The sequence below is a fragment of the Eumetopias jubatus genome, unplaced genomic scaffold (assembly GCF_037043125.1).
Source record: "Eumetopias jubatus isolate StellerSeaLion01/CBP00866 unplaced genomic scaffold, mEumJub1_p1.0 scaffold_10, whole genome shotgun sequence".
In the NCBI taxonomy this organism is placed as follows: domain Eukaryota; kingdom Metazoa; phylum Chordata; class Mammalia; order Carnivora; family Otariidae; genus Eumetopias; species Eumetopias jubatus.
Genome location: NW_028274816.1, coordinates 22,528,974 through 22,548,095, shown reverse-complemented (window position 1 = coordinate 22,548,095; position 19,122 = coordinate 22,528,974). Strand labels below are relative to the sequence as shown.

General features: G+C 51.8%; 1 pseudogene; it reads right to left on the bottom strand.

Moving 5' to 3' along the window:
• Window positions 1-9,476: 9,476 nt before the first annotated feature.
• On the bottom strand, window positions 9,477-18,257 carry LOC148163167 (heterogeneous nuclear ribonucleoprotein D-like; annotated as a pseudogene).
• Window positions 18,258-19,122: the final 865 nt, after the last annotated feature.

The window sequence follows — 19,122 nt, the reverse complement described above, 5'->3', positions numbered from 1 at the left end:
TTCAAGGGTGTACATCAGCCTGCAGACTGGATGTCAACCCAGATGCGGGGGCAGGCATGGGGGACATGCCTGCAGAGGAAACGGTTAGTGAAGCCCCTCCAAGCACAGGGCGCAGGGATTGAATGTGAAGCAAGGATGCCCCAAGGGGTAGTGATGAGAGCGTGTAGAGCATCCACGGTCAGAGGTAGAAGAAGGTTTCCATGAAAGAATTAGATAAATCAGCACCTTGAGCATAGTTCTCCGTATGCCATTTGAAAGCAGAACCTACAGCTCTGATGTATGGGACGATGAATTAGGATTGTGGCAGTAATCAAGAAAAACATCAAAGTCAAATTTAAAAACCAGGCCCAGACTGCCTTGGCCCCTGGAATGCTCGCACAGGATCCCTCAAATTTCCTTCTGCCCACCACACACATCCAGCTCCTGGTTCAGCGGACAGATCCCGCTCCACCACTGAAATTTGCTGGGCAGGAGCTTCTGGTCTGGCCTCCTGACTTTTGGGGGCAGAACAGAAAGTCTGTAAATACCCTCAAGTCTTTAATCTACCAGCAGAAAGAGTGAGGTTGAGATCAGGTTCCTAGCCCACTGATGTGGTATGTTAATTTTAAGGTACAGTTTCTTTTGAAAATGACCAAAATAAACTTAACTACTAACCCTAAACATATATTCTTATCAATCTCAGCTCTAAGTACCTATTCTTTATGGGAAGTAAATTACTTTAAGAGAGCTTTCTAAAATTATTACATACAATTTCTCTTGCATTCCTAGGTCTGGGTTCTCTCCAGTTACCCTTTTGTTTTCAAAGGCAAACATACAGGAGACCACTCTTTGGAAACAGGGATTCAGGAGATACTATGCAGCCACCTGGCTCTAGAGAAGAGGTAGGGCTAAGTCTCCTCTAGCAAGTCACTTAACTCTCCTAATTTGCAAACTCCATAAATAAAGTGAAGAGAATCATACCTACCTTAAAATACTGTTGTAAAGAAAATCACGCTTCCCTATGTAAAGTGCCTAGTACAGTGTGTCTTGCAGCAGGAGCTCAGGAAACCTAGCAGTTTTTCTCCTACCAAGTAGTGGTTTTTAGCCTCTGTGACCACACTGCTGTGTGTGATGGATGTGAGTCATTCTGGGGAAAACTCCTGCATTTCCCACAGTTCCCAGCCACACAGCTCTCCTTCCACATCCTTTCCCCTCCCACTCAAGAAACATCCAAAGGCACATGACTAAAATTGAAGTGATATTAGGAAAAGCCCCTAGAACCTTTGCTTATTTGTTTTTTAAGGTAAATTAGTCCCAAACTTGACTATTTTATCATCAGTGGCAAATAAATGGGAACGCACCAATGTCTAAAAGACAAGTCCCAACTGTTTGAGAACCTAGTTTCTCAGAACCAGACATACTGTAACTTCCCTGGGACTCACAAGCCCTAACATCCCCCCTCATCCTGTGAGACCTGGAGGCCCTTCTCCTGGCCCCAGTCAAGCACTTGGGTATCTAGGGCCACATTTTCTTACTCCCCCCACTCCCACCAAACCTCACCCTCTCTCTGGTACAGTTCCTTGTCTTTAGCGGACAGTTAATAAATGTTTCATAAATAAATGTGTCTAAATTCTGGCCCTACTTTTGTGCCTTCCTGCACTGGCACTAGCAAATGTGCATTATGAGCCAAAATCAGGTCAGGTGACCTAGCTTCCAGCAACAATGTGCACAGAAGGCAAATGATTAAATAATGCATGTCTATCCACTTGACACGACATTTTGCAGCCACTGGATATGATGCGCTCAAAGACTCAAAGGCCACATGGAGACACAGCTAACATTAACTGAATAAATAGACCATAAAGCGAGTGTCCTTGTCCAGCCATCACACACATGGACCCAGATCGAAGGGGAAGGCCGAAGAGAATCGATTGCTCTGAGAGGGGTGGGAATCTGCCTGATGTGTTTCTAAATTCTCTTCTATGTGGCTTGGTTTTTACAATGAACGAACAGCAGGAGATGGTGGGGAAAGGCCCCAAGAATGGAAAGGCGTCCAGGGCTTCCTCATAGGCACATGGCCAGACTCAGTGCACTGAACTCAAAAGGCTGAGGAGCTGAACTCAGGAAAGGATGCGGAAGCCAGAGTCCACTCAGGGACAAAATGTGGACTTGACCCAAAATAGCTGTCATGCTCAGCCTCAGAGTTTAAATTAATCCTCTTCTTAGTTTATTGACATCTATGAAATTGATTCTCTCCACAGAATCACAACCCGTGGCCCTGGCCTTGCAGTTGATAAAAAGCATGACTGGGGAGGCAGGAGGAAGCTTCTGTACCAAATATTCACAGAAGGCCCCATGGTGGGCTCTGCTGAGACTCAGGTGTTCTCTCTGGAAAACGTTCTCAGGCATCCCTGGGAAGAATGAGGAAGGGGAAAGGGAGAGGGACAGGTGGGGGAGGAGGGGCTAGGCAGCTTCTGCTGCTCTCAAGTCAAAGTTGACCTCAAGGGTCACCTCCTCTACACTCAAACTGGAAGCATGGCCCCACTTTAGGTTCCTTGCCTCACTGCAGACCCGGATATCGCTCCCCTCTCCTAAGACAAGGCCCACTGCTTGGTCCAGAGAACCGGTTCCCCTTCATTTGGAAAAGAACAGAGAACGGCATAGCCCAGAGGGCTCATAGGGGCTTGCTGCTGACAAGGATAATCAGGCCAGGCCGGCGTCGGCCCTGGGCTCCTCCCCACCTGGGCTAACCTGGCTGTGCTACACTGCAGGCCAGGGAAGAAGGGCCGGTGGTGCCCATCACATGTACCTCCAGCTCCTTTCTCCTGCCCCAAGCTCTTGCTGAGAGCGGAAACCACTGTTCTCCTAGAGTCAATGTAGTAGCCTTGAGGCCCGTTGTCCTCCAACCTACCCAGGTCCTTCTCAGGAAATCCAGCCCTACACCAGTGGTGCTGGAGCAGTCAAAGCTCCCTGGTCATTGGCCACAGAGCCCTCCTTGTTTATTCAGAACACTGCCCGAGCACAGAGCATGAACCAGCCCTCATACAGCTCAGACTGGCTCTGGAAGCCCTGATTACAATGAGCCTTACTTGGAGTACGGGAGCTGGCAGACAGATTGCCTGGGCTGAGCTCACTGTCTCTGACAGGAAAGCAGATAGGCCTTGACTTTGTCCACGTTTGAATCCAGGTCATCAGTAATCCAGCCTTAGGGTTCCCACACACCCTACCTCAGAGTACCTGGTGGGCCAGGACCAACTCCAGATTCATAACACAACAATGACCCAGACCCTCACCCATATCTGCTCCCCAAATGTGCAGCCTTCAGAGAGGGGTCATTGCCCAGGAGCAGCGCCCAGGGCAGCCGGGTTTGGTTCTACCCACTGAGGCTCCTCCAGCCACAGCCACTACTGTGCGCTGGGACTTGTGATGTACAGTAGTTCCCAGAACCGAGAACCTGATGGATCATGGCCTCCTCTGGGCTCTCTGGACACACCACGTCGTGGCCATCGCTGGCCATATATGCCTTTCTCTTCCAGGCAGGGATCAAGTATGACCCCTTTTCCCAAGTCCAGGCTCAGGTGCAGATGGAGGGCTCTGTGATGTGGGGACCACAGGAACTGCCTCTTGCAAACCTCCCAAGCTTACTCTTCTTCCAGAATCATAAGGGAAAAGAAGGGATTACATATCCCACCTCATAGCATGACTTCCTGGAAAGGCCCTTTCTCCCTATGACCGGTTCTGCTATCCACCCCCTGCCCGTTGAAGTCTGGCCTCAAGACAGTAGGAGGACAAGAGGGTAAAACCACCCTCTCCTTTGAAAGCCCAAGGCAAGAAGCCTCCTCTGGAGCAAGTTGTCCAGGCCCTTCTGCTTCTGCACCTGCTCCCCCACACCTGCAGTGCAGGGTGGCAATGGGCTGAAGGGTGCTTTCAATTTGCAAACTGAGGGAGAGAGCTGTTTGAGGTTCAAGGCAGCCTGTGCGACCATCCTATTCGAACTGTGGCCTCCATGCCCCGTCAGGGACCTGTCCTTCTTATTTCTGATCACAGTTTATTGCCCTCAGCTTCCTAATGTCTTTTTCCATGGCCAGATCTTCTTGGGCAATGCTCACAGAAGCAAAGGGCCTTCAGGCTGGAAAATCCTGGGCCGCTAGCCGCTATAAGTGGAGTCAAGTGCTTTTGTCTCCACGGTGATGTTTGTTTCCCTGCTCCCAGGATGAGGCAGAGGCTGCTTGGATGCTCCAAGGCAAACAAGAAGTAGGAAGCAGACAAAAGTGGTCACAGGCTCACAGGAAGTCGAGGGCATCCAGCAGAAGGACAGGAAGGTGTTTCCTTTGGGGCAGGCCCATTTACTGGCATTGAGGTCTTTCTCTGAAGACGTGTTTCCTTTGCATTTCTGGGGCTGTAGCACAGGGAACTAGGGATGGGGTCCTCAGGTGAACCCCTCTTATACCTGCCCCCACTCTCCAAGCCCCATCCCTCCCCTCTGCCTTACACACTCTTTCCCTCCTTCCTTTGTCTGATTTCATGTCTCAGCTCCCAAATGTAGAGGGGGCTGCACAGAGCTCACATGCTGAGGCCCGAGCACACAGTGTTGGGGTCCCCCAGTTATTTTGGGCTCCCTGTCCTGTTCCTATGACTCAAAGGCAAGAGTTGCACATATCCTGACCCAGAGTCGTCCTGTTGGTTTCTGCCCATAGCACTACGTCTGGTATGGTCCAGTAATAGCCACCAGCCACATGTGGCTAAGTTAAATAAAATTTAAAATCTAGTTTCTCAGTCACACTAGCCACAATTCAAGTTCTCTATAGTCATGTGTGTCTTGTGGCTACCATATTGGATAACAGATACAGAACATTTCCATCACTGCAGAGAGTTTTAGTGAACAGTGCTGCCCAGGGCCTCAAGGTATTTCAGGGTCCTGACATCTTCACTAAATGCATTCACTGTTTTTCCAGGCTCTTCTCTGTCACTTACAAGTTTGGTAACCACAGAGAAGTGGGAAGACCATCTTTGTTTAGATCCAACAGACCTGAGCTTAAATCTCTGATTAAAACCTAGGAGCTGGGTGCCTGGGTGGCTCAGTCATTAAGCGTCTGCCTTCGGCTCAGGCCATGATCCCAGGGTCCTGGGATTGAGCCCCGCATCTGGCTCCCTGCTCCAAGGGAAGCCCGCTTCTCCCTCTCGCACTCCCCCTGCTTGTGTTCCTGCTCTATCTCTCTCTGTCAAATAAATAAAATCTTTAGAAAAAAAAATAATAAATAAAACCTAGGAGCTGAATGTCCCTAGGATGGTCCAGCTTCCTCATCTGTAAAATGGGAATAATCCTATCAACCTAAGTAGACTGATGGCAGGATTCAATGGGCAAATATAAGGTTCCTGGCAGAGCAGCAGCCCATAAATGTAGTTATGGGTCTTGTTATTGATAAACTGTCAAACAGCACAGGCTTGAGGCCTGGGTCCGTGTGAGAGATTAAATGCACGCACATGGTCAGGACTGGAAAATGAGTACAGTGACAGAAATGGCAATGAGGAGTGGAGATTGGCCCCTTGGCCTCTTGGGGATATTTCTATTCTTGGTGCTAGTGCCTTGCCAAATGGATTCTAAATCAATTGTTAAGGGCTTTTCATTGCTTCACAGTTTTATGAAACATGTCTCTCTCTCAGATATTTAGTAACTACCACTGGAAACCCCTGTCCGTGAGTCACTTCTGTAAGAGCCAAACAGTAGTGGGGAGCTGCTAGGCCAGCCAGGGTCAGCTTGAGGTCACCATCCGGTAGACCCAGAGGAACGGCTTTGTATGGTCATGAACTGGTTATCTGCATGACCTTGGCCAGCCGGCTTACCACCCTTTGTTTCCTCTTCTTCCAGGGCCCCATCCCCATAACGACATAAAGAATGGGGTTGTCAAAGATCAAATGAGGTTATTGAATCAACAGTCATTTCTTTGTGGGTGCACCTGTGTCTGGCACTCATGGGGCCTGGTTCTGCGTGAAACCTTAGTAGACGATCAGCAAACATGTTGACTGGATGGCTGATCATATAAAGATCCTGTGGAGAACAATGCTACGCAGTTTGCAAAACTGGGGCAGGATTATTAATAGTGCAAGAGATAAGATAGTCTAGAATAGAACCTCTACTCTTTTTTCACCTTTGTTCTACTCTCTGAAGTTTATCTTTCTTGAGGAAAACCTGGCCCACTATGAAGACCACGGGCCTCTGTTCCCTTTTTGGTCCAACTCACTCACTCAGCACCCCTCTGAGCACCCTTCACCTGCCAGCCTCTGTGCTAAGCGTATGTCATCGTCCTCAAGGAAACATGTGTGCTGGCTTCCCTGCAGCATAGCACAGGAAAGGAAGACCGGCAAACCCAGGTGCCTCCCCGCTGGGCGGCGTATAGCTCCCTAGCTCCCTCTCTCTCCGCGCTGCTGCTCGTTCTCCAGATGCCCACGACTCAGCACCAGCCTGGGCTGGGCCTTGGCCGGATACGGAGGATCCACCAGCCTCCCAGTGTCTAGGTTCACCCACCCTCATCCTCTTGCAGCTCTAACAACAATCCGAAGAGCTTAGGACTGGATGCTTTCCGTGGGGCCTCCACCTTTCTGCCTCTGCCCTCCTTTCTTCCCATCCCAGATCTGCTCCAGCGGCCAGCAGAGCCACTCTGAATCCTCCCTAGGGACATCCTGCTCCGCATGGCATCCAGTGGAGTTTGCCCCCCACTCATGCCGTATGCTTCAGGAGCCAAAGCCGCTCTTGGAGAGATGAGGAAGCCGGACCCCTTCCCTTTTTCTGGGGTAAACCCAGCCACTGACTCTTCATATGGAATCTTCTAACCTTCTGGCTGGAGGAGACCTTCTTGACATACAGGGCTCCTGCCCATGATGCCTCTACCCCAAACAGCCTAATTCTTTTGAATAGGAGAGGTCCTCTCTCATCAGTACTAGCCTTAGTCCTCGGTCACCTCAACCTCTTACTGGCTCACTCTGGGCAATGTCCACCCTCAGTGTGGGCTTCCCACCCCCTCCTGAGGCTTCTAGATGCTCCCTCTCCCAGTCCGGCTCTCCTAGATGGCATTACCCCAGTGGCTCCTGCAGCATCCCCAGAGGCACTGCTGGGCTCCGGAGCCACCCACGGCAGCCTCCAGGACATGTTCTGTGTCAGTCTGTTCTTCCATACTCCGAGCTGCCCACAGAGCCTCGAAGAGCACCAAGCTTAGGAAATACTGGCTGGTGGGTGAACAATGGGGTGGGCCAAGGCCCCACGTCCAGGCCTGAAGCAGAGGTCTGGGGTGCAGGAAAAAGACCCCTGAACAGATACACCCAACCAAGTTTGCTGGTGGACTCCCTGTGGTATGCCAGGAAAAGCCCTTGGCCTCACAGAGCAAGGTCACAGAATAGGGGTGAACAGGTTGATCTTTGAGCTCCCTTCTGGGTCATAAGGAAGGCCAGGAGGAGGCAGGAAAAGCTGGGGCAAAATCCTTGCTGACAACTAACTTGACACGTCATCTCTCTGAGCCTCCATTTCCTCAAATGCAAACTGGGATGATACCACTATCCGCCTCAGGTTGTTGTGAAGATCCACAAATCGGGGTGAAAATGACCCCGAAGCCCCCTAAGGACTGTGTGACTGTTCACAATCTTAACTAAAATCCTATAAACCAGGGCAGAACTGTATATATGTACAATGGTTAAAGAAACTTCCTTTTCCAGGAGAATCTGACATTTTAAGTGAAAAGGGGCCTCACTGTCATGAGGAGCCTGTGCAGCCCTGCCCCTCCCGGCTCCACTCCCCCCTTTCTGTGGGAGATCCACCTGGAGGAGGCGGACCTTCACCCTCTGTTCCCTGGAGGTTAAACTGAGACCACACAAGGAGCAATCTGCAGTCACCTCAGCTCTGTGGCCAAGGAGAGAGTTCCCTCCTCTTTCTCCCCAAATCTTCAGCAACAGCAAACTACAACAGAAACCCTCAGTAGGAGGTGGAATGCCTCACCTCTGGTTGGCCCCTCACTGCAGACCCCTGGCAGCTGGGGCTCACACTTTGGTGACAATAGCAAAATGCTGCTTTTCCTCCTCGGAGCACTTGCCTGTCCTCTGCCTCCCATACCCTCCAGGCCCGGGGGGCTCTCCCTCTGTCTTGCCCAAGCACCTCACCCTGGTCACAGCTCCTATGACCACCAGGCCCAGGGTCTATGGCTTCCCCACTCTGGGGCAAGGGAAGAGGTTGATTCTGAAACCGTAAGGGCCTCTGCAGAATCAAAATAAACCTTTTCCTCTGCCCAGAATAAATTGTGCCTCCTACTGAGGATTTCTGTTGGAGTCGGAGGACGCCTAGGATTATCTTACAGTTACTTATCTTATAGTTTTGGACGTCAGAAGCCCAAGATCAATTTCGCTGAGCTAAAATCAAAGTGTCGCCAGGTTGGAGTTCCTCTGGAAGCTCTAGGGGAGAATCCATTTCCTTGCTTTTTCTAACCTCCAGGGCTTGCCTGAATTCCTTGGCTTGTGCCTTCCTCCATCTTCAGAGTGTATCACTTTCTGCTTCTACTGCAATCCCCTTCTTTGGCATTCTTGCCTCCCTCTTATAAGGCCTGCTGGGATTACACTGGGCCCACCTGGATAACCTCAGATAAGCTCCCCAGTTCAGAACACTTAGCTTAATCACATCTGCGGAGTTCCTTTTCCCCCAGGTTCTAGGGATTAGGGCATGGACCTTTCTCAGCGGCTGCTATTCAGCCTACCGCTGGCAGGTCACTTAACCCCAGAGCCTTGGTGTCCTCGGCCAAGTGGGGAACAAGAGCCCACCCCCACCCCTGACTCTTGTGTGGGTCAAACCCAGTGGTGCCTTGGAATATCCATGGCCCAGGAATGGAGGCTGAGCTCTGAGTGTGAGGCCTCCCTCCCTGGTCAAACTCGAAAGGATGGTGCCTGGGAAAGGCATTATAGTGAAGTGAAGTCATTATTCATTATAGTGAAGTCAGTAGCATTGGGGCTCGGCTGTTCTACCTGACATGGTATCTCTGGGGCAGATGGTTTGCACTAACATTGCCGAGGAGGTCACAAGTTTACTAAGCCCAGGGCCAGACACAGAGGGCACAAATGCCCAGTGGAGTGGATCTGATGGCCAGGAGCTTCATCTAGGTCTCCTCCTTCTCCCTCGTCCTCACCTCCAGGTAGTCACCCAGCCCTGTCGATCTCCTTTCTTTCTTTTTTTTTTTTAACAATCACATAAGGAAGCATTTATTTGAGGTTTAACATGAAATCGTACAAATAAAATTTGTATAAACACAAATCCATATCGAGCCATAACACAGATAGCAAAAGACAGAGTAAAAACAAAGAAAACTAATTGGCGGCTATATACAGTTGGACACAGTTGTGTCTTGTACACTAGAAAGTCTTTTACAAAATAATCATCTTAGATCAATGGAAGACCAATCTTCAATGTCATCCTGCAAGATGGGTTAACTTTAGCAGTCTCCTGTTTTCTCCAATGTCCTCCTTTAGTATGGCTGGTAATTGTTTTGGGGATCGCCCCCCCGTCGGGACGCCTTGCCATAAGTGCTCTGTTGGCCACTGCAGTCCGCACATCCCCGTCTGTACCCCGTATGATCACAGCCACTGTAGTTTTGATCACCACCATAGGCGCTCTTGTCATTTCCATATCCTCGATAATAATTATTAAATCCTGGGCTCCAGTTTTGGCCCTGACCTCGTCCACGACCCCTAGTACCACCTCGTCCACCAGCTGCAGCACCTCTTCCTCCTTTTTGTTGGTGCTGTTGCTGCCTGTATACCTCTTTGGGTTGTGCAACTTTGATTTCACACTTCCCAGAACCAGTCTGATGATATCTGCTTTCTAGCAATTTCTTTACTGGCTCTTCGTCTGTATATGTGATAAAACAAAATCCTCTTCTTTCATTTGTTTTTGTCTCCATGGGAAGTTCAATATTTTCAATCTCTCCAAAGGCTCCAAAATATTCTTTAATTTGTTCTTCAGAAGTATCTGGGCTCAATCCACCCACAAAAACCTTTTTGGGGGGGTTCTTTCCCTTTTAAAGCTTCGGCCCTTTTGGGGTCTATCAATTTGCCATCCAGTTTGTGTTCTTTCAGTTCCAAAACCTTATCAACACTAGCAGCATCTTTGAAAAGCACAAATCCAAATCCTCTTTTGATCTTCCAGTCACTGGATCTGTTTTAATTGTACAGTCTACAACTTCCCCAAATCGAGACAAATATTCAGTCAGATCTTTCTTGCTTGTATCCCAGCTCAAGCCTCCAATAAACACTTTACCGTCATCCTGCTGATTCTTGCTCGCGTTGATCTTGGATCCCTCTGCGAATTCCTCTATGTTGCTTTACTCATTCATTTCCTCCATGGTGGCGGAGTTGTGGGCCGGGGGTGCTGGCTCGCAGTGCGGGTCGCGGCAGGAGCGGCAGCGGAGCGTTCTGTCGATCTCCTTTCTAAATGCCCCTCAAGCCCCTTCTCCCCACCCCGCTGCCATGGCCAAGCAGAGCTCCATCCATACTCCCCTGGCTCATTGCTGTAGTCAGTGGCCCCACAGCCTCTTGCCTCCCCCTCCCTCACCTCATATACATATCTCCCTGAATTTTCATCGCAGAACACAAATCTGAGCATGCCTTCTTCACCCCCAGTTATGCGGGCTCTTCACAACTCCCGATGAGCCACAGGCTGTCGGAACCACAGAAAGCAGGTGGTGATGTGTGCGGGCAGAGCTGGGGATGGGAGGGAAGCAGATAAGCGATAGGGGCTGGGGGTTGCCGTGCAGCTGGGATGGCAGGGACAGGCCCGATCCCAAAGGCCCCAGGTGTAGGTGCAGGTGCTGTAGGCTCTGACATGCTGACGGGTGCAGGCCTGAGCTCCATTAGCTCCTACTTAGCTTTGGCAGACCAGTGGTTGGCCATCGGGCAGGGCCCAGCCACGGAGATGTTGGCTTGCTCCTAACTTGAATGAGAAATGGCTTCTGAGGGCCAGTTATTCTTTTGAGGTCTGGAAAGACAAGTGAGGAAATCTTTTCTCTGCAAACGATTTTGGCCAAACCGCCGGGATGAGGAATGCCCACGGGGGCCTGGCAGAGCCAAAGGCCATGGCTGGCTGGTGGAGTGATTTGGTTTCTGTCTGCATCAGCTAAAGACATGTAAAGTGGATTCAGCGCCCCCCCCCCCAACCTGAGCCACCACCTTGAAGCTTAATTAATGCTTGCAAAGTGCTCTGAGGCCTCAGCTGAGAGGCCTCACCCGAACGCAGACTACCCTTATTAATCACTGCCACGGCACCAAGTGGGGTGGCCTGTGAGTAGCTGCCTCCATGTGCCATGATTTTGAAGAGCAGCCCTCATCAGCTGGCTCCAAAGCAGCTTAGCTGGAGGAGGCGGCCCATGCAGGAGCCACTCCACCCACTGGGCTGTTATCTCCATGCTCTAAGGAGAGGGGATAAAACTCCCACCCCGCCGAGCAGGGATAATGGGAGACCTGCCAGGTAATGGCAAAGCGTCTTGTTTAATCCTGGGGGCCTGGGCTGTGCGGCCTTGCCAGGGCAAGCCAGGTGGAGGAGCGTGCCGACTCTGCGGCAGGCGGGTGTCTTGGGGCCAGTCCCTCAACCTCTCTGAGCCTCAGTTTCCTCATCTGCACAGCAGAATAATCATCATCACACCCTGCCTTATAGGATTGTCAGATTCAAATGACAGAGCATGTGAAAAGGCCTCAAGTGCCTACAGTAACGAAATCCAGGGTAAGAATAGTAATAATAATAGCGAGAGCTGGTAAGGACACTACCACATGGCAGGCATTCCCCTAGTGAGCTACTCTGAGCCCCATATTATAGATAAGGAAGCAGCAGCAGTCCAGTGACCTCCGGTTTCCCATAGCTAGTGAGAAAGGGAGCCAGGAAATGGGCCCAGGGCAGTCTGGCTCCCAAGTCTGTTCTGTCCTCCCCTTTCGGATGCTGCCTTTATCAGTATAGACATTATACTCATTTTAGGAACAAGACTGTGTGCTTCATTACGATCGTCATCATCATCGTCATCAGGGTAAATGGACCAGCCCGTGTGCTTGGAAACTGGACCTTGAGGCTTCTGTGCTCTGTTGGGCAAGGGGTGTGGGAGTCTCTGATCTTCCTTGAACTTTTGTCTTCCATAGGAAGGGAAGAAAATGTTATGGAGATAGAGGTGAAGTGCGTGGGTTTTCTCACTCAACAGAACTCTGGATGTGCAAGGAAATGTGTAGGCAACAGATTTGTAGGGAGAATAGTCAATAGATGCTGAGGAAGAGTGAAAACTGCAGGCTCCCACCCCCTTCCTCAGCTTAGGCAGTGAGGGGGACATTGTCCCCACATGCGACAGGCTACGGGCTGCCTGTGGATGACAGAGCAGGAGGTCTCTGGTCCCCCAGGCACTTACCCTCTTACACTGGCTGATCCCCCAAAGGAAGGCTCCTGAGACTGATTAATGTGCTCCGCAAAAAGGGGTTCAAGAGCCACCGCCTGTGAGCCTCTCCCTGTCTCGGTGGCCACAGCAGCTCTGAGGCAGCTCCCGCCCAATGGTGTGGCCCAGGATCCCTCAGCCCTCCAGGACTAAACAGCCCAGCCAGACGCGTGCTCTGCACCTGAACCTCCCTTCACTTCTTTGCTCCTCTCCCCCTTTCCTGAGGCCCACCCCTACAGACCATACCAGGGCTGCTCTGTGCCCAGCTGTGCCCTCATGCTACCCCCTGCTCGCCGCCCCCCCTCAAAGAGGATGCACTCTGGAGTCCAGTTCTAGAGCAGGTACAGGGACGGCTCCCTGCTCCCAACTCTCTTCATCCCCCAGAAAGGGCAAGGAATTCCAGTGGTACACCCATCTTTGGATGAGCTCAAAACCAAAGTTCAAGCCCAGGCGCCATTTATGAGGGGACAGAGCCAGGGGCAGGCTGACTATAGAAATGGACAAAAGAAAGGCTTTTCTAAGCCACCTGCCCTTTGACATGGGCTTTTCTGTCCCAATATGGTTTCTAAACTGGTTTGCAAGGTAACAGGCAGCATATGGGGTGCCAGTGTGCGCTGAAATGCATAAAACCTCCTCAGCTGCCTGGAGGGGACGCGACGCTGTAACAGGGGTGCTGTTCCGCGACTTCCGCACTTGCCTTCGGGGAACATGGCCCTCCCGGGAAAGTGAGTCTCTCACCCTAGGCAAGATCGCAGCTTTAAAAAATTTAGTGCAATTCTTTTTATATCCGATGGTTATATTTAAAGTAGCCAAAGGCCTAGATTTACATCGTCTTGGTTAAATTACTCATCACCGATCTCTCGTCTACAAACTTTTTTTCATTTTCTGAAGGCTCGGTTTGCATAAAGAGTTTGAGTTTTCGTTTTCCTCCAGCCAAGTGTGTGCTCATTTATGTCATGGGCATTTTAATTGTGTTTCCACCTGCCTGGATGAACAATCAGCCAACATCCCCACTGGTCCCTCTGCCGGCCCATAGGGTCTGCCGTGAGGTGCGGGGGCCTGGGTGGACACCTTTCTCCCATAAGAAAGTAAAACCCAACAGGCCAGAAACGCATCCTGGCTGACAGCCAGCACGTGCCAGGAAGGAAGAAGTTCCGACCCACCACGTGGTAGGGCAGAGTCATGAGAGCAACAGGATGTTATGAAAAACATTGTTATTAATGTCTACCATTTATTGAGCCCTTGATACGCACCAGCCACATGCTTACTGTGTATCTTCAAAATAATTCTGTGATGCAGGCATCAGGCCCACTCCCTGGCTGAAAAAAACTCTGGTTTAGAGAAGTTGTGACTTGGCAAATGTCCCAGAGCTGGTAACTGGCAGCCGGGTCTCTCTGACAACACACCCTTACAGCTGCCTGTGTTTACTCATTTGTAGCCCACCTCATCCCAAACACTCTGAGGCAGCTCAGAGGAAGCCGGGTGATACAGCAAAACACCACAAATCACAACGGTGAGAAAGGTACTTTAAGGGGACTCAGAAGGCAACAGGGTGTTATGTAACACATGAAGCTTACTAGGGGCTCTGAGCTTCCTAGCAGCCAAAGCAAAGAAAGGCCGCTCTCTACCCCCCAGTCACTAGCGCTGGTAGCATAAACACAAATCAAACACAGACCTAAGGCCCAACTTTTCCTAAGTTCAAGTCCAAAAACAAACAAATGCCTCCCAAGTGACCTCTTAGGGAGGCTTGAGTGTACCAAAGGAGTGCACCAATAGAACAACTGAGGCATCTCAGCAGCCCAGGTGCCCGGGGTGGCCCTGGAGGCATGGAGACAGGGAGGGGAGTGAAGGGACGGGAGGGGCCGTAGGCCCGCCCAGCCCCTCTCTGCTAGCTCACGGCAGCTTAGACTGGGGAACCCAATTTCTGTGCAGATTTGATAGTCAGTTCAAGGAAAGGAAGGAAAGATCGAGCAGAGAGAGAAAGTGAGCCAGACTCTGGTTGTATGAGGCCTTGGCATTTCGACAAGGAACTCAGGAGCTGAGATGGCCCCTCAGGGGTGCCCCAGATGGAGGCCAAGGGGCCCAGCCTCAGTCCCTCCTCTCCATCAACCAAGCAGTGACCACAGGCCAGCCTCCAGGAGGGGCCTTAAACCTGAGTGCGGCAGCTCCCCTCGGAGGAGGGCGATTCCCTGGGGGGGACAAAGCTGTGAGAGCATCTGGGGGCTGGACGTGTCAGCCCTGAGGATGGGGTCTAGGCAGAAACCACAGCAGCCACTACAAAGAGCCTTTGGGCGCAGTGTTTGTGACCGAGAACCTTAGCAGTCCGTGGGGAGCTTTCCAGCCACAGAGCTTTTTTTTTTTCTTTTAATTTGGAGAGTGAGAGTGTATGCACACGAGCAAGTGGGGGAGGGGCAGAGGGAGAGAATCTCAGGCACACTCCCCGCTGAACGTGGATCCCAACCCTGGGCTCCATCTCACTACCCATGAGATCGTGATCTGAGCCAAAAATCACAAGTCAGGCGCTCAACTGACTGAGCCAGGCAGGCACCCCTCCAGCCCCAGAGCTCTTGTGGGGGCTGAAGCATCCTCCAAGGATACAGGCCTCCCACCTAGGCCTGGACAAGGCAGGCACTAGGACCAGCCAAGATGGCCTTGGAACCTAGCCTTGGCCGTGCCACACCGGGTAGACAGGGCTGGAGCCTCTGCTCATTAGCAAGGGCAGCAGTAATTTCGGCCTGGAAACTTCAACGGCCACCTAAGGCACACCTACCTACACACACACACAGAACTTCAGAAACACAAGGTCCATCAAGCGCCTGGCTTTAGCAGTATTATTGCTTCCTGGTGAACCTGCCAAGGTAAACTGTTGGCTAAGCATACGAGGAGGAGGCAGAATGAGGGAACGAGCTGGGTGGTGCCCGTAAGAGGAAACCTGCCAGGGTTAGGAGAAAAAGGCTGTGGCCTTCGACCCAGACTTTGTGGGTTGCCAGTGACACGCTGGAGGAGAGGGTCAGGAGGGACCAGGAGCACACCCTGCTGGGGAGGCTGCAAGGGCTCGTGGAGGGAAGTGTGGGACCCAGAGTATAGGCCTGGGACAGCTGCGGCTCTGAGGCCCAGGGAGCGCGAGATGGGGAAAAGGCAGGGAGGACAGAGCAGCCCCACGAGAATATTCATTCCCTGACCTGGGCCCAGCAGGGGCCTGCTCCCCACGCACAGTGGTGACAGCAACCTGTCACTTATGGAGGCCTGGTTTTGGAGCCTCGCGGAATCGCAGGATCCCGGGCCCCATTCCGACTCCGTTTGGTTCTGCCTGGCCTCACCTAGCTGCCCTGGCGGCCGGCACAGGTGCAGTCAGTTCGAGTCTGATGAGATGAACTCTAAATAGCTACCCTCATGGATAATCAATTATTTCAGAGCTTTAATGCTAAATCAGGCCATTAGACACGTTTGGAGGCACAACTGCTGTATCCGAGCCAAAAACTGCCCTCTTTCACTTTGCAAAGCAGACATGTCACGTTAAATCCCTAATGGTCTAAGACAGGTCTCTTGTGACCTACAAAAGAAAAAAAGCTAAAGAGGTAGACTCTCCAAGATTTGTACCGGTAATTTGTAGATCTTTTCAAAGGAGGCTCTTCATTTGAAGGGTATAAAGGATCACAAAATAGAACCTCTTCCGGCCGTTTAAAACAAGTGTCAGCTATAAATATTTCTTCAAGTTGGGATTAAAATAATATATACCCAGTAGCCGTGGTCACACTTTTCAGGTGACCTACAGTTAAAAGGTCCTAGCAGGGAGAGAATTTAAGATGTGGATAGTTTCTGCTGACGGATCTCTTGGAAACCCCCAAGAAGCCCGCTCCGAACCTTCTAGTCAGGAAAACAAACCGTCCGCAAACCTGCAGAGCTGGCGGGAATCACAGCTGAGCCTCGGCGTTGCCGATCAGGCTGGATCTCTCTCCCGTGTGCCCGGGTTAACAGGGCCGCGAGCCCGAAAGCAATCCTCCCTGCTGTGTCCTGCCCCCACCCCCCGCCACCCGCAGATTCCCAGGGTCCCCCTGAGCCCCTGTTCTCCCAGACACCTCTCTGACCACTCCCTACGCTTCTCCACAGAGTCTGTTTCCTCAGACTCGAATGCCAGTGATTCCTGAAACTTCCCTTCCTCGCCCTCTTTGGGTCTCACCCTGTACTCGCTCCATGGGATCTCGTCCACTCATTGGCTTCAGCTACCAGTGTGCTGGTCTCATCCACTTTCCTATCTCTGGCTCGACTCTCTCCCTAACTGCACTTTTGAGTTCCATGCTCCGACGGACAGGGCCACCCGGATGTCCCTCCATCAGTCAATGGCTACCTGCCCAACTCCGACTCCTCACTGATGCCCAAATCCATATCACCTCTCCCCCATCTCATCTCCTCCTGAGGCATCACCATCCACCCAGGTGCCCAGGCCACAGGCCCGAGGGACCTCCTCCCAGGATCCCCTCTCCCCCAGCCCTCCGTGTGACAGCAGTCCGTCCTCCTGATACAGCATGTCCTGTATCCCGCCACCACATCCCTGGGTGGCCAAGACCACCCCCTGCCCAGCCATGCTGCCTCTGAACCCTTCTGTTCCCACAGCCGGGGTGACCTTTGTAGAGCACAAATGAGACCTGTCACTCACTGGATCTGATGTCTGCAGGATCTGGCCACCGCCGGGCTCCTTCATCTCCCGCCACGCCCCTGCTGGCCGGACCCCTGAGCCATGGCCTCCCCCTTCAGGTTTTTGCCCGTGCTGCGCCTTCTGTTCTACTTGGGGACACAAATCAAGAAACAAAAGCCAGTTCCCATTTGTGGGGCTTGGAGTCCTCCCAGGCCCAGGGACTGCCACCAGGAAACCTGACTCCACCTCCCCAATCCCCTCCTCTCTCCAGGGGGTGGGCTGTGCGGGGAGAGACTAGGCTGGGCCTCCCCCCGCCCCCCAACCAGGCAGGGCTGCACACAATTGAGCATAGATGGAGCGTGGTTTTGATAAAGAAGAGGAGACACAGCTGCTCCTTATCTTCCCATAGGCCCTCGTAAAGACCTTCTGGAAGTTCTGAATTAGTAAAGGGGAAAGTGAGGATTTTACTGTCCAGGCTGTGTTGTCAAAACTATCATTCTCTATCATTCTCCAGTTGCCTGCTCAGCTTCACAAAAGCCATTGAATTACCAAGTGCCCCTTTAAAAATGTCTTCGTGGGGCGCCTGGGGGGCTCAGGTCACGATCCCAGGGTCCTGGCATGGAGCCCCGCATGGGGCTCCCTGCTCCGCGGGAGGCCTGCTTCTCCCTCTCCCTCTCCCCCTGCTTGTGTTCCCTCTCTCGCTGTGTCTCTCTCTGTAGGAAAAAAAAAAAAATCTTTAAAAATGTCTTTGTGATGGGGATCTCAAACATACTTGTTTAGCTTCCAGCTGCAAGGACTTCCCAGGTCACCCAAGGCCGTATGCCACGGAGTCCCATCAGAGTCTGGGGACGTCCAGTGGCGGGGAGGGGGGATCAGCTCAGGGGATCTATTCCCAGGCAGTGGTCCAGCAGCACCCTCCTCAGGGTTCCCATTGCCAGTGGCCCAAGCCAGGCTTCCTCTGTCCCCTCAAGTGCAAGTCATGGACAGGATGGTGGAAGGTTCTCTCCACTCAGTCCTCACCTGCCCAGACCTTGTCGGGCAGCACACTCGACCTCTAGGAGAGCCTGGAAAAGGGGGATCTTCCCAATTTTGCAGGCGAGGGAATGGAGGCCCAGGGAGGTGAGGGTTCCTGCTCCAGCTTTCACACTTGGCATGTAGCAGCGGGTCAGGGATTCTGATCCAGGACCCCGGTCTGTACGGTCCATGTTCTACCCCTTGAGAGTCCCTGACTTCGTGTCCTTGAACCTGCAAACAGGAATTTAACACACATAGGGAAGGGGAGGGGGGATTAGTATGAGCTGTTTCCAAAGAAGGATTAGATCCTCTTTTGGATCCATTTTAGTACACTGCCACGTTTTCATGACTAGCCTGGATTTCTCTGAGTCCACTTATCTTTTTATAGTTTGACCTTTACACAGGAAAAACCTCAATGATTTTCCACTGTTTTGAATAAACTGAAATGGATGTATTTTTCTGAATGATTACAGAATGAAAAACAGGTCCTGTCACCATCAAAGTCCTTCAGGAGTAATTTCCCCTGGAGGACAGGGCTCACAAAACTACCCCCTCGTGATGGGGCTCTCGCAGCCATTGTTTATCTTCCAGCTGCAAGGACTTCACCACTCATGGTCTACACCCGAGGAGAGGGGAGCTTTGTCCTGGATTCAGGGGCAGGAGCAGGGCTGGGCCCCCACCTGCAGCCCACAGAATAGCCAAAGCTATGGAGGCCGGGGCAGGAACACTGGGCCCCAAGGTGAGCTGACCGGACAGAGAGCATGACTAGCTCCCTCGAGGGCATTCCCTGAACTCAGGCCCCATAGGCCACCTGTTGCCAGAGAGCAGGTGGTCCCCACAGGCACTCTGCCCAGAACTGGAAGTAGAGGGCAGTGAGAAAAGCATTCACGGTGTGAGCTGGGGCAAATCACGTTAGCCTTCTAAGTCTACTTTCTTTTCCATAAAATGGTAAAAAATCGTGGTTACTTATAGGATTGTTAGGAAGTTAATGGATTTAAGCTGGTGAGTACATAGTAGATGCTCAATAAAAGTGGCTCCATTTCCTCTTCAAGAGCG